Source organism: Phocoena sinus, chromosome 1 (genome assembly GCF_008692025.1).
Source record: "Phocoena sinus isolate mPhoSin1 chromosome 1, mPhoSin1.pri, whole genome shotgun sequence".
NCBI classification, from domain to species: Eukaryota; Metazoa; Chordata; class Mammalia; order Artiodactyla; family Phocoenidae; genus Phocoena; species Phocoena sinus.
Window position 1 is genome coordinate 74,578,394 of NC_045763.1, and position 12,130 is coordinate 74,590,523.

Genomic DNA, 12,130 nt, shown 5'->3' on the forward strand with positions numbered 1-12,130 from the left:
GTACATCAGTACCAGCGCAACAGAAATGCCCTGAGCTCCATGTTGCTGAGAAGCCAGGGCACTAGATCCCCAGTGAAGCCAGGCAGCTGTGACTCAGGGCCAGGATGGCCTCTGCCTCAGAAATGTGTGATTCTTCTCTCCACGGACAGATGTTTCACTTTCAAAGGAGACAACAAAAGAACAGAACTGAGGTAGACAAGATGCCTTTTGAATTAGAATTCTCTGTCTGGTTGACAGAGATATAAGCAAGGAACATAAGGTCTTTGGTGGGCCACCTGAGACCAAACTGGGATTTAGAACCTTATCATCTATAAACCTGATGGACTTGGCGACAGCTCCAGCCATCTGTTCGTATACATTGATGATCTTGGAGCATGTGTTTCTGAATAAAGAAGAATGGAGAAATTTTGTGCCAGAGGCCTTGGGAAACTGTCGAAAGGAACGGAGGGAGTGATGTTGTGCCTGCATTCCCTGCTCTCCCACAGAGTCTTTGAAGGGTTTTAAGCCCTTTGGGGAAAGAACTTAGGGCCAGAGACTGAGGAATCATTTTTGCAAATGACTGTGGGATTTCAGATTTAAGAAGTATTACTTTGGGCTCTGGTGACAAAGTATAGCACAGAACTGGAGAGAGGGTCGTTCTGTCAACCCAATCTGCCACAGACCTCTGTGTACCTTGTCACCAGTAAGGAAGGGCTCTACCCAGAGAAGTCATATTCTCATAAAGGACACTAGTGCCCAATCCAGGGTCAAGATAACTTGATGAGGAGCACAGACCAGTAGAACAGGAGTGGAATTCTTCCTGAGCATCTGAGAGAAACAACTGAAGATTTCCAGTCCTAAGTGGTGGAGCCCGGGTAGAGGCAGGTGATTGATAAAACTTATTTAGGTAGTGATATTAGGTGAATTCATTTGTATTCACAAACCAGAATCACCTGGGGATGTTCAAATGATATTACACTTAAAATTATATTAATAAAAAGAGAGCTAGAGAGAAAGAAAATACTTAATGCCTTTGATAAAAGTACAGTGTGAGCCACACCATGTTGAAACTTGATTCAAGAATATTAAGTACCTACTATGTGTTGGCCCCATACTAAGGTGTATGGTGACATTAACCTTCCAAGCTACTCTTGCTGAGGAGAGTATTTACTAGCATAATTGAGGCAGGAGATAAATGGGTTCCAGTTGTAGCATTTACAACTAGCCTCCTATTTATACTTCAGATAGAAATAACAACAGGAATAGGATGAATAGCTGGACTTTGTCTCCTGTGAACACTTTAAGATAACAGTAATGGCAGAGGCAGAGAGGGGCTAAGCCCTGCCTGGATAAAAGGTAAGGAAGTCACATCTTTCTCATTGTTGAGGTCAGGGAGACGCCCCAAATTACACATGCACAGAAAGTTTCCTCAGGAGAGGGGACACCAGACTACAATAAGTTTTGCTAACTTCCCAGAGACCCTCAAGTTGAAATCCATCTTGGCTAAAGGATGCACGTGCACATAGGGAGGACCCTGAGACAAATCAGGTACAGGGTCAAAGCAAGACAATTGGCCCGAGGAAAACAAAGACCCGGAAGACTGCCCCCTTATAAATGATCTAAATGGCCCAAAGGTGCAACTCTTACTGAGCCCACCCATGTGTCTATCTGCATGTATTCCTCTCTTAATAAGCACTTTACCTGCTTGGCTATTTTCCATCTCTTTGTTGAAATTCTTTCCCAAAGGGGCCGAGACCCAAAGCAGTGCCACCATCCAGGTTCAATCCCTGGTCGGGGAACCGAGATGCCACTTCAAGTCCCCACAGCCGCGGCCACCCTACAGGTCCCCTGAGATCATTATTTCTGTTTATTTGCTTTTAGCTAACACTTTTTAAATCATTATTATTTTAAAGTAAGTACTATCCTATGAAGCACTATTTTCATCCTCATTTTTTAGATGAAGATACTTAAAGGTTAATTTGTCAAAGGTAACACAGCTGGAAAAAAGCAAAGCCAGGTTTCAAACTCAAACCAATACATGACGTTACTGTCTACATACTTTTACTGCCTCCTGCTACACAGAAAGCAAGTTTCACATCGTATGTTTGTCTACCGTGGGAAATCTATTTTCTTTTTTTTGTAATCGATTTTCAAATCTCATACTTAAAAGGAAATGAATCATTTCTCACAAAGAGGATTTAAATGAGAGTCCTCCCAGTGGAAACACAGTACCCTTTTCTATGGACTGTTTCAGTGGAACATTGGGTAACCGTCGGGTTTCCGTGTCGGAATAGAAACCCTGAAACAAGAAGTGACCATTGCAGTATAGACTTAGCCAGTGATTTCTACACTTTTGCTACAGATTCTGATTGCAGGAACTCCTGGGTGAGACCCTAGAATCTCTACTTTTATGAAGCACCATAGGTGATTCTAATGCACAACCAAGTTTGACCAGTCCATACAAACAAGAACAGCTTGGGGCTCACAAAAACATCCAGTCTCCTAGACTCGCCCCTTAACCCTACCAATTATTGAGAAGGAAATGGGAGACTAGTATTTAAAACCTACTATATATAATTTCACATTTCTTGTACTGAAGTGTATTTATTAAATTGTTTAGAGTCTTTTTCAGTATTGTTTTGATCATTCTGAAAATTCTTCAAAAAGCCTTAAGTTAAAGATTATACTCACTCACAATTACTATTATATGTAGATATCTGGAACATAAGACTCTTTTCAATTATTATATGGTATTTTTCGTGCAAGAAAAAAGAGTCAAATTAGCACAGTGTAAATTTATGCATTAATTTTTGGAGAATTGACATATCTGTAACAATAAGTCATTCCATCCAAGATGATAATGGACTTTTCCATTTGCTTATATTTTGTCATGCATTTCCCAAGAATATTTTCGTAGTTTTGTTCATATATGTTCTGCATCTACTAAACTTACACCAAGTTATTTTCTAACATTTGTCCTTTGAGTAAAATATTCTTCCCATTTCTTTTTTTAGGTGCTTTTGCGTGAACAGAGCTAGACTGGTTACTTCTGTAATTTATTTTGTATTCAACACACCAGATTCTCTTATAACTTGCTTTTTCATGAGAGTCTTTTGGGTTTTCTAAAACAACAGTCATCATCATCAGGAACTTTATCTCCTTTTCCATTATTTATACTAGTTATTTTACTTACATTTGCTAGAATCACCAATACAAGTGATTACAGTGATGTCTGTCTGATTCCTGATTTTAAGTGAAAGATATATTTTTTGCCATTTAAGATAATGTTTATTTGTGGGCTTCTCTTTGTTATAAGTAATTTCCTTCTATTCCTATTTTGCTTCAAGTTTCCCTTGGCATTGGTTACTTGACCTTTGTCTGATGCCTTTTCACCACCTATTGATAATGGTTGGGATTTTTCCCTTTAATTTTTAATATAATCAATATGTAGGTAGACTTCCTGGAATTGAACTGCCCTTTCATTTCTCTAATAAAGACTGTTTTGTCATAGTGTATCACTCTCTTGATTCACTCCTCTATTATGTTCTCTAATATATTATTTAAACATTTGGCATTTATAGTCATAGATGAAATGGCCTGCACTTTTGTTGTTCTTGCATTCCTTCTTTGGCATCAGTATTGGAGGTGCTCTGGTCTCATAAAACTAACTGGAGAACTTTCAATCCTTTTCTAAGACCCACAATAGTTTAAAGAATATTGGAATTATCTATTCTTTAATGGTTAGATTAAAAATTCACCTGTGAATCCATCTGCCTGCTGCCTTTTTTGATAGGAGATCATTTATCACTTTTCCAATCTTTTCTGTAATAATTGGTCTATTCAAGTTTTCACGTCTATCTCATTTGTGATCATGTATATTTTCCTAAGAAAGTATTCATTTCTTCTAGGTTCTTGTTCTTTTAATACTGCTTTAGAGTCACTGTATTTACTTGGAATTCTTTTAAGTTCTTTCTACTTTCACATTATTAATCTTGTCTAATTTTTATTGCATTCTCTTTTCTTATCAGGCTCACATTGTATTTATCTATTTTATTGGTCTTTTTAAAGAATCAATCTTTGAATTTATTATTCTTTTCTGCTATTTCATCTATTTTAATAATTTCAGCTTTTATCAATATTAATTCTCTCTTCAAAGTTTCTTTTGTTTTGCTTTTATTGATGTTCTTATCTGGATTCATTAAGATAAGTACTTAATTCTTTTATTTTTACATTTCTGCTTCCATACTTAAGGGCAACACATTTTTCTCTAAGTTCACCTTTGCTGTTCCCCATTATTTTAGTACAAATTGTTTGTTTTTCCATTGCTTCTATGGTATGAACATTTATGTCCCCTCCCAAATTCATATGTTAAAATCTTAATCCCCAAAGATAATGGTATTAGGAGGTGGAGTCTTTGGGAGGTGCTAAGGTTATGAGGGTGAATCCCTCATGAATGAGATTAGTGCCTTTATAAAAAGAGTCCTAGAAAAGAGTCTTTATAAAAAGAGTACCTTTATAAAAAGAGTCCCTTCCACCATGTGAGGACACAGTGAGAAAGTACCTGCTATGAACCAGGGATAAAACCCTCACCAGAAGTGATATTAGACTTCCAGCTTCCAGAACTGTGAGAAATACATTTTTGTTGTTTATAAGCTACTCAATCTGTGATATTTTGTTATAACAGCCCAGAGAGACTAAAACAATTCTTTAATTTTCTCTTTCATACCAGGCTTATCTCATTGTGTGTTTCTTAATTTCCAATTAACTTTATTGGACTATAATGAGAGAACATAACGTGTAAGCTCTCTACTTTGAATTTGTTAAGGTTTTCTTTTTGCCTAGCACATGATTGATTTTTGGAAATATTCTGTGGAAACATGTTTTTATATATCCTATTCAAGAAATAAAATGTTCTATATTGATATGTTAAATCAAGTTTATAAATTGCATTATTTGTTTCCTCTATATCCTCTCTATAGCTTTTGCGGAGGGAGTCTATTAAATTATTCGAATTCTTGGAAATATACTGAAAAATTCAGTACAATTGTATTTTTATCATGTTCTTTCATTTATTTTTTTTTCATAGAAATAAAATGTCCCCTTGTAATCCTAAAAGTTTTGTTTGTATATTTAGTTTCTTATTTTATTTGCTAAAAATAGTGCATTTAATCAATTTATAATGTCTGTCCTTATCCTATTTGGTGCTTTTATCTTTCTATTCCACTTTGTCTGCCATTAATATTTCCTCTCTTGATGTCTTTCTATGCATTTCCAATGTTTTGTTTGGTTTTGGTTTTTATGGTTCTTTTATTTTCAAATTGCTTTTATTACTGTATTTTAAGTATGTATTTTGCAAAGAGCAAAATTCTGCTCTTTTTTAAAAAACTGTAACAGACTTTTATAATAATAGAATTTGAGTCTATCACATTTTATATAATGCTTGATATGTATCACATTGCTCTTTCCATATTATTTTTTACTTACTTATCATACCACATTATGATAAGTGGGGTAAGGGGAAACCTTTACCTTTTTTATGCTTGCTTGTCTGATTGAGTTTTATTCATTCCTCTTTCCCCTTGTTTATTTGCAAGTTATACCATCTTTTAATTTGTTTTTCATTAATGGTTATCTCCCCTTCTCTTGTTCTCATAATCAGATAGTATTACTGGGCTATTATATGAGAGCAAGATATTAATTACTTTCCTTACCAAGATTCTATTTTCCTCCTTTTCCATTTCAATAAGGTTTAGAATACTTTCACTTTCTTCCTCTTTCAACATTCTTTCTCTTTCAACATTCTTTCTCTCCTACGCTCCAGTTCTATTTCTGTCTTTATCTTTTTCCATCTTGAAATTTCTATTCTGGCCTGTGTCTTATTTGGTTAAAGCCTTTTCTTGTAGATTTGCCTCTGATGAAGTACATAAGTAGTAAACTCTTTCTTGTATATCTTCAAATACCTTTCTTTCATACTTGTCCAGGTATTGAATTCTTTGGTTGTGGTCCTATTCTGAGAGAAATCTACAGATACTAGTACATTCTTGTTTCTAGCTCCATTGTTGCAAATAAGAAGTCTGATGGTTTTTTAAGATAATTTTTTCATAAGTGCTTGGAAACATGTGAGAATTTCCCCTGTATCCTTAGCATTCAGGGATTTTAGCAGACTTAAGTCTTAAAATAGGGAAATTTTTATACTGATTATTTTTACTTATTGCCTTATCTCCAATTGTTCTTTCTTCTCCCTTTGAAATTCCATAGGTGTTAGGTCCCTTGGACCTGACTTCCATTTCCTTTTGAGGTTCACTTCGCTTTGCCTTATGCTTTGAGATATTTCTTAGCACTTGATGTTTCAGACCACTGATTCAGTTTCAATAGAGACTGTCCTCTCCCACAGTTCTTTTCCTGAATTTTTTTTTATTTTGGAAGCCACATTTTCAATTATAGGAAGAATTTTTTTATTCTAGTCTTGAATCTTAATTCAAAATGTCACCATCTCCTTCAACAGCACTCTATCAGTGGTGTGTTTGTTCTAATGACGGCTTTTCTCTCAGTTATTGTGTGGGTTATTTTTCTATGTCAACTCATTGGAGCTCAGATGCTAAATGAAAAGAATCTCACAGACCTTGAAAGATGAAGCTATCTCTAAATACAGGAGCCTGCCAGACCCTGCTGCTGGTCTTGAAGGAAACCCCCTCCCTGCTCTCAGATCTCCCACAGCATGAGGAACAGGGAGATCCAGTGTTCCTGCACAGCTTTGGTTTGGCCATGTGAAGGTAAGAAGATCTGGGCCAACATTGTCTCCTGTCTGGAGAGTTACAGATCTCTGACCTCCCAGCATTTCTGAACATCCACTGAGGACATTACCCTTCCCATAAAGGAAAAAGCATCAGACTAATTTCCCTCTGCTAGAACCTCAACAGAGCCTGAGACCTAACATCTCCCTAGCTTCCCATGGAAGCCAGCAGCTATTAGGCTCTTGAAAGGCAGATAGCTTAGAGCTGAGGGTGAAGGGAAGAGGAGCTGAGTTCATGTCAACGTACCACCAGAATCTCCTTTAAGCCTGTTTTTTGGGGTTTTTTTAACATCTTTTTTGGAGTATAATTGCTGTACAATGGTGTGTCAGTTGCTGCTATATAACAAAGTGAATCAGCTATACATATACATATATCCCCGTATCTCCTCCCTCTTGCATCTCCCTCCCACCCTCCCTATCCCACCCCTGTAGGTGGTCACAAAGCACCAAGAGGATCCCCCTGTGCTATGCAACTGCTTCCCACTGGCTATCTATTTTACATTTGGCAGTGTATATATGTCAGTGCTACTCTCCCACTTCATCCCAGCTTACCCTTCCCCCTCCCCATATCCTCAAGTCCATTCTCCACATCTGTGTCTTTATTCCTGTCCTGCCCATAGGTTCATCAGAACCATTTTTTTTTTTGGAGATTCCATATATATTTGTTAGCATGCGGGATTTGTTTTTCTCTTTCTGACTTACTTCACTCTGTATGATAGACTCTAGGTCCATCAACCTCACTACAAATAACTCAATTTCTTTTCTCTTTATGGCTGAGTAATATTCCATTGTTTATATATGCCACATCTTCTTTATCCACTCATTTGTCAATGGACACTTAGGTTGCTTTCATGTCCTGGCTATTGTAAATAGTGCTGTAATGAACATTGTGGTACAAGTCTCTTTTTGAATTATGGTTTTCTCAGGGTATATGCCCAGTAGTGGGATTGCTGGGTCATATAGTAGTTCTATTTGTAGTTTTTTAAGGAACCTCCATACTGTTCTCCATAGTGGTTGTATCAATTTACATTCCCACCAACAGTGCAAGAGGGTTCCCTTTATGCCACACCCTTTCCAGCATTTATTGTTTGTAGATTTTTTTTTTTTTTTTTTTGCGGTATGTGGATCTCTTACTGTTGTGGCCTCTTCCATCGCGAAGCACAGGCTTCGGACACGCAGGCTCAGCGGCCATAGCTCACGGGCCCAGCCACTCTGCGGCATGTGGGATCTTCCTGGACTGGGGCACGAACCCGTGTCCCCTGCATCAGCAAGCAGACTCTCAACCACTGCACCACCAGGGAAGCCCTGTTTGTAGATTTTTGATGATGGCCATTCTGACCAGTGTGAGGTGATACCTCACTCTGGTTTTGATTTGCATATCTCTAATGATTAGTGATGTTGAGCATCCTTTCATGTGTTTGCTAGCAATCTGTATATCTTCTTTGGAGAAATGTCTATTTAGGTCTTCTGCCCATTTTGGATTGGGTTGTTTGTTTTTTTGATATTGAGCGGCATGAGCTGCTTGTATATTCTGGAGATTAATCCTTTGTCAGTTGCTTCATTTGCAGATATTATCTCCCATTCTGAGGGTTGTCTTTTCATCTTGTTTATGGTTTCCTTTGCTGTGCAAAAGCTTTTAAGTTTCATTAGGTCCCATTTGTTTATTTTTGCTTTTATTTTCATTACTCAAGGAGGTCGGTCAAAAAAGATCTTGCTGTGATTTAGGTCAAAGAGTGTTCTTCCTATGTTTTCCTCTAAGAGTTTTATAGTGTCAGGCCTTACATTTAGGTCTCTAATCCATTTTGAGTTTATTTTTGTGTATGGTGTTAGGAAGTGTTCTAATTTCATTCTTTTACATGTAGCTGTCCAGTTTTCCCAGCACCACTTTGAAGAGACTGTCTATTCTCCATTGTATGTCCTTGCCTCCTTTGTCATAGATTAGTTGACCACAGGTGTGTATGTTTATCTCTGGGCTTTCTATCCTGTTCCATTGATCTATATTTCTGTTTTTTGTCCCAGTACCATACAGTCTTGATTACTATAGCTTTGTAGTATACTCTGAAGCTTGACAGTCTGATTCCTCCAGCTCCATTTCTTTCCCTCAAGACTGCTTTGGCTATTCGGGGTCTTTTGTGTTTCCATACAAATTTTAAGATTTTTTGTTCTAGTTCTGTAAAAAATGCCATTGGTAATTTGATAGGGATTGCATTGAATCTGTAGATTGCTTGCAGTATTATAGTCATTTTCACAATATTCATTCTTCCGATCCACGAACATGGTATATCGCTCCAACTGTTGGTATCTTCTTTAATTTCTTTTATCAGTGTCCTATAGTTTTCTGCATACAGGTCTTTTGTCTCCCTAGGGAGGTTTATTCCTAGGTATTTTATTCTTTCTGCTGCAATAGTAAATTGGAGTGTTTCCTTAATTTCTCTTTCAGATTTTTTTCATAGGAATGCAAGAGATTTCTGTACGTTAACTTTGTATCCTGCTACTCTACCAAATTCATTGATTAGCTCTAGTAGTTTTCCAGTAGCATCTTTAGGATTCTCTATGAAAAATATCAGGTCATCTGCAAACAGTGACAGTTTTACTTTTCTGATTTGGATTCCTTTTATTTCTTTTTCTTCTCTGATTGCCATGGCTAAAACTTCCAAAACTATGTTGAATAGTAGTGGTGAGAGTGGGCAACCTTGTCTTGTTCCTGATCTTAGAGGAAATGGTTTCAGTTTTTCACCATTGAGAATTATGTTGGCTGTGGGTTTGTCATATATGGCCTTTATTAGGTTGAGGTAGGTTCCCTCTATGCCCACTTTCTGGAGAATTTTTATCATAAATTGGTGTTGAATTTTTGTCAAAAGCTTTTTCTGCATCTATTGAGTTAAGCATATGTTTTTTCTCATTCAGTTTGTTAATATGATGTATCACATTGATTGATTTGCATATATTGAAGAATTCTTGAATTCCTAGGATAAATCTCACTTGATCGTGGTGTATGATCCTTTTAGTGTGCTGTTGGATTCTGTTTGCTAGTATTTTGTTGAGGATATTTGCATCTATGTTCGTCAGTGATATTGGCATGTAGTTTTCTTTTTTTGTGACATTTTTGTCTGGTTTTGGTATCAGAGTGATGGTGGCCTCATAGAATGAGTTTGGGAGTGTTCCTCCCACTGCTATCTTTTGGAAGAATTTGAGAAGGATAGGTGTTAGCTCTTCCCTAAATTTTTGATAGAACTCACCTGTGAAGCCAACTGGTCCTGGGCTTTTGTTTGTCGGAAAATTTTTAATCACAGTTTCATTTCTGTGCTTGTGGTTGGTCGGTTCATATTTTCTGTTTCTTTCTGGTTCAGTTGGAAGGTTGTACTTTTGTAAGAATTTGTTCATTTCTTCCAGGTTGTCCACTTTATTGGCATAGAGTTGCTTTTAGTAACCTCTCATGATCCTTTGTATGTCTGCAGTGTCAGTTGTTACTTCTTTTTCATTTCTAATTCTGCTGATTTGAGTCTTCTCCCTTTTTTTCTTGATGAGTCTGGCTAATGGTTTATCAATTTTGTTTATCTTCTCAAAGAACCAGCTTTTAGTTTTAGTGATCTTTGCTATTGTTTCCTTCATTTTTTTCTGATCAGATCTTTATGATTTCTTTCCTTATGCTAACTTTGGGCTTTCTTTTGTTCTTCTTTCTCTAATTGCTTTAGATGTAAGGTTAGATATTTTATTTGAGATGTTTCTTGCTTCTTGAGGTAGGATTATATTGCTATAAACCTCCCTCTTAGAACTGCTTTTGCTGCATCCCATAGGTTTTGTGTCATCGTGTTTTCATTGTCCTTTGTTTCTAGGTATTTTTTGATTTCCTCTTGATTTCTTTAGTGATCTCTTGGTTATTTAGTAAGATATTGTTTAGCCTCCATGTGTTTGTACTTTTTACAGTTGTTTTCCTGTAATTGATATCTAGTCTAATAGTGTTGTGGTTGGAAAGATACTTGATGTGATTTCAATTTTCTTAAATTTACCAAGGCTTGATTTGTGACCCAAGATTTGATCTATCCTGGAGAATGTTCCATGTGCACTTGAGAAGAAAGTGTATTTTGTTGTTTTTGAATAGAATGTCTTATAAATATCAATTAAGTCCATCTTGTCTAATGTGTCATTTAAAGCTTGTTTTCCTTAGTTATTTTCATTTTGGATGATCTGTCCATTGGTGAAAGTGGGGTGATAATGTCCCCTACTCTGATTATGTTACTGTTGATTTCCCCTTTTATGGCTGTTAACATTTGCCTTATGTATTCAGATGCTCCTATGTTGGGTGCAGAAATCTAACTGTGCTTTTCTGTAACTCACATTAACTTTTACTTAAGTTTCTCGCTCCATCAGGTAATAAAGATTTAATCTCAGTCAATTCAAGATCCTGTCTTTTTTTCTCTGGTACAGAATCCTGATTCTGGAGTTCTTATGTGGTGCTAAGATGTTTGGACAGGAGAAGTGGGCATCTGGTCTGAGTCATGTATCCATTTTGCAAACTCCACCTGTGTAGAGCCAAACTGTGTTAGTTATTATTACATGTTATAACACCTATTTCATGTTATAGAAAGGACACATAAATGACAATGAAACTAGGGTTCTTGGCTGAGCTCAGGCAGTCCATGTTTTGAAGTTCAGTTAGGGCTTGTCTACAAGACTAATGTCTGCCAAGAACATATTTCAATGATAGACTGAGGAGTCTTCTGGGAAAAAAAAGTCAGGTTCATAAGCTTGTTTCAATAATTATGCCTCTGTGCTCAGTGCCAGAATTTGAGTGCAGCTAGGTATCTTTTGCTCACATTGAGTTCTAGCCCAGTTCTCAGGTTCAAGTCCTAGGAAAATGAGGGCTCAAGAAAACTTTTTTACTGAAAACTCAGTAAGACACTGAAAACATAAAACAGGAATAATTGGGACCTCTGTGAAGAAAATGGGTGGGAGTTTTTTGTTTAATTTTGGTGTTGTTACTGCTTGTTTGTTATCCTAATATCAGCTATGGCCGTTTTGAGGACAGTCACTTATCACACACAGGCATCAGCAATACCAGCAAACTGGGGAGAAGCTGCATCACAGGCAGCAACAGACTGTGATTTCCTGGAAACTCTAGCAGAGGGAAAGGAAATGGCAAGTGCTCTAAGGTAACTGGGCATCTTAAGTTCTCAGGCAACTCTTCACCAGTCCCATTTTTCTCCCTGAAATAACAGGAACACTCTGAGTAAAACTCAAGGTACCTCACACAAAGATGCAGGGAAATCCTAGGAAACATGGGGAAAGGAAACAGGAATACTAATTGTTGTAATTATTGTGTCTCTGTTTTTTACCCACAGCTGCTGAAGTTTGAGG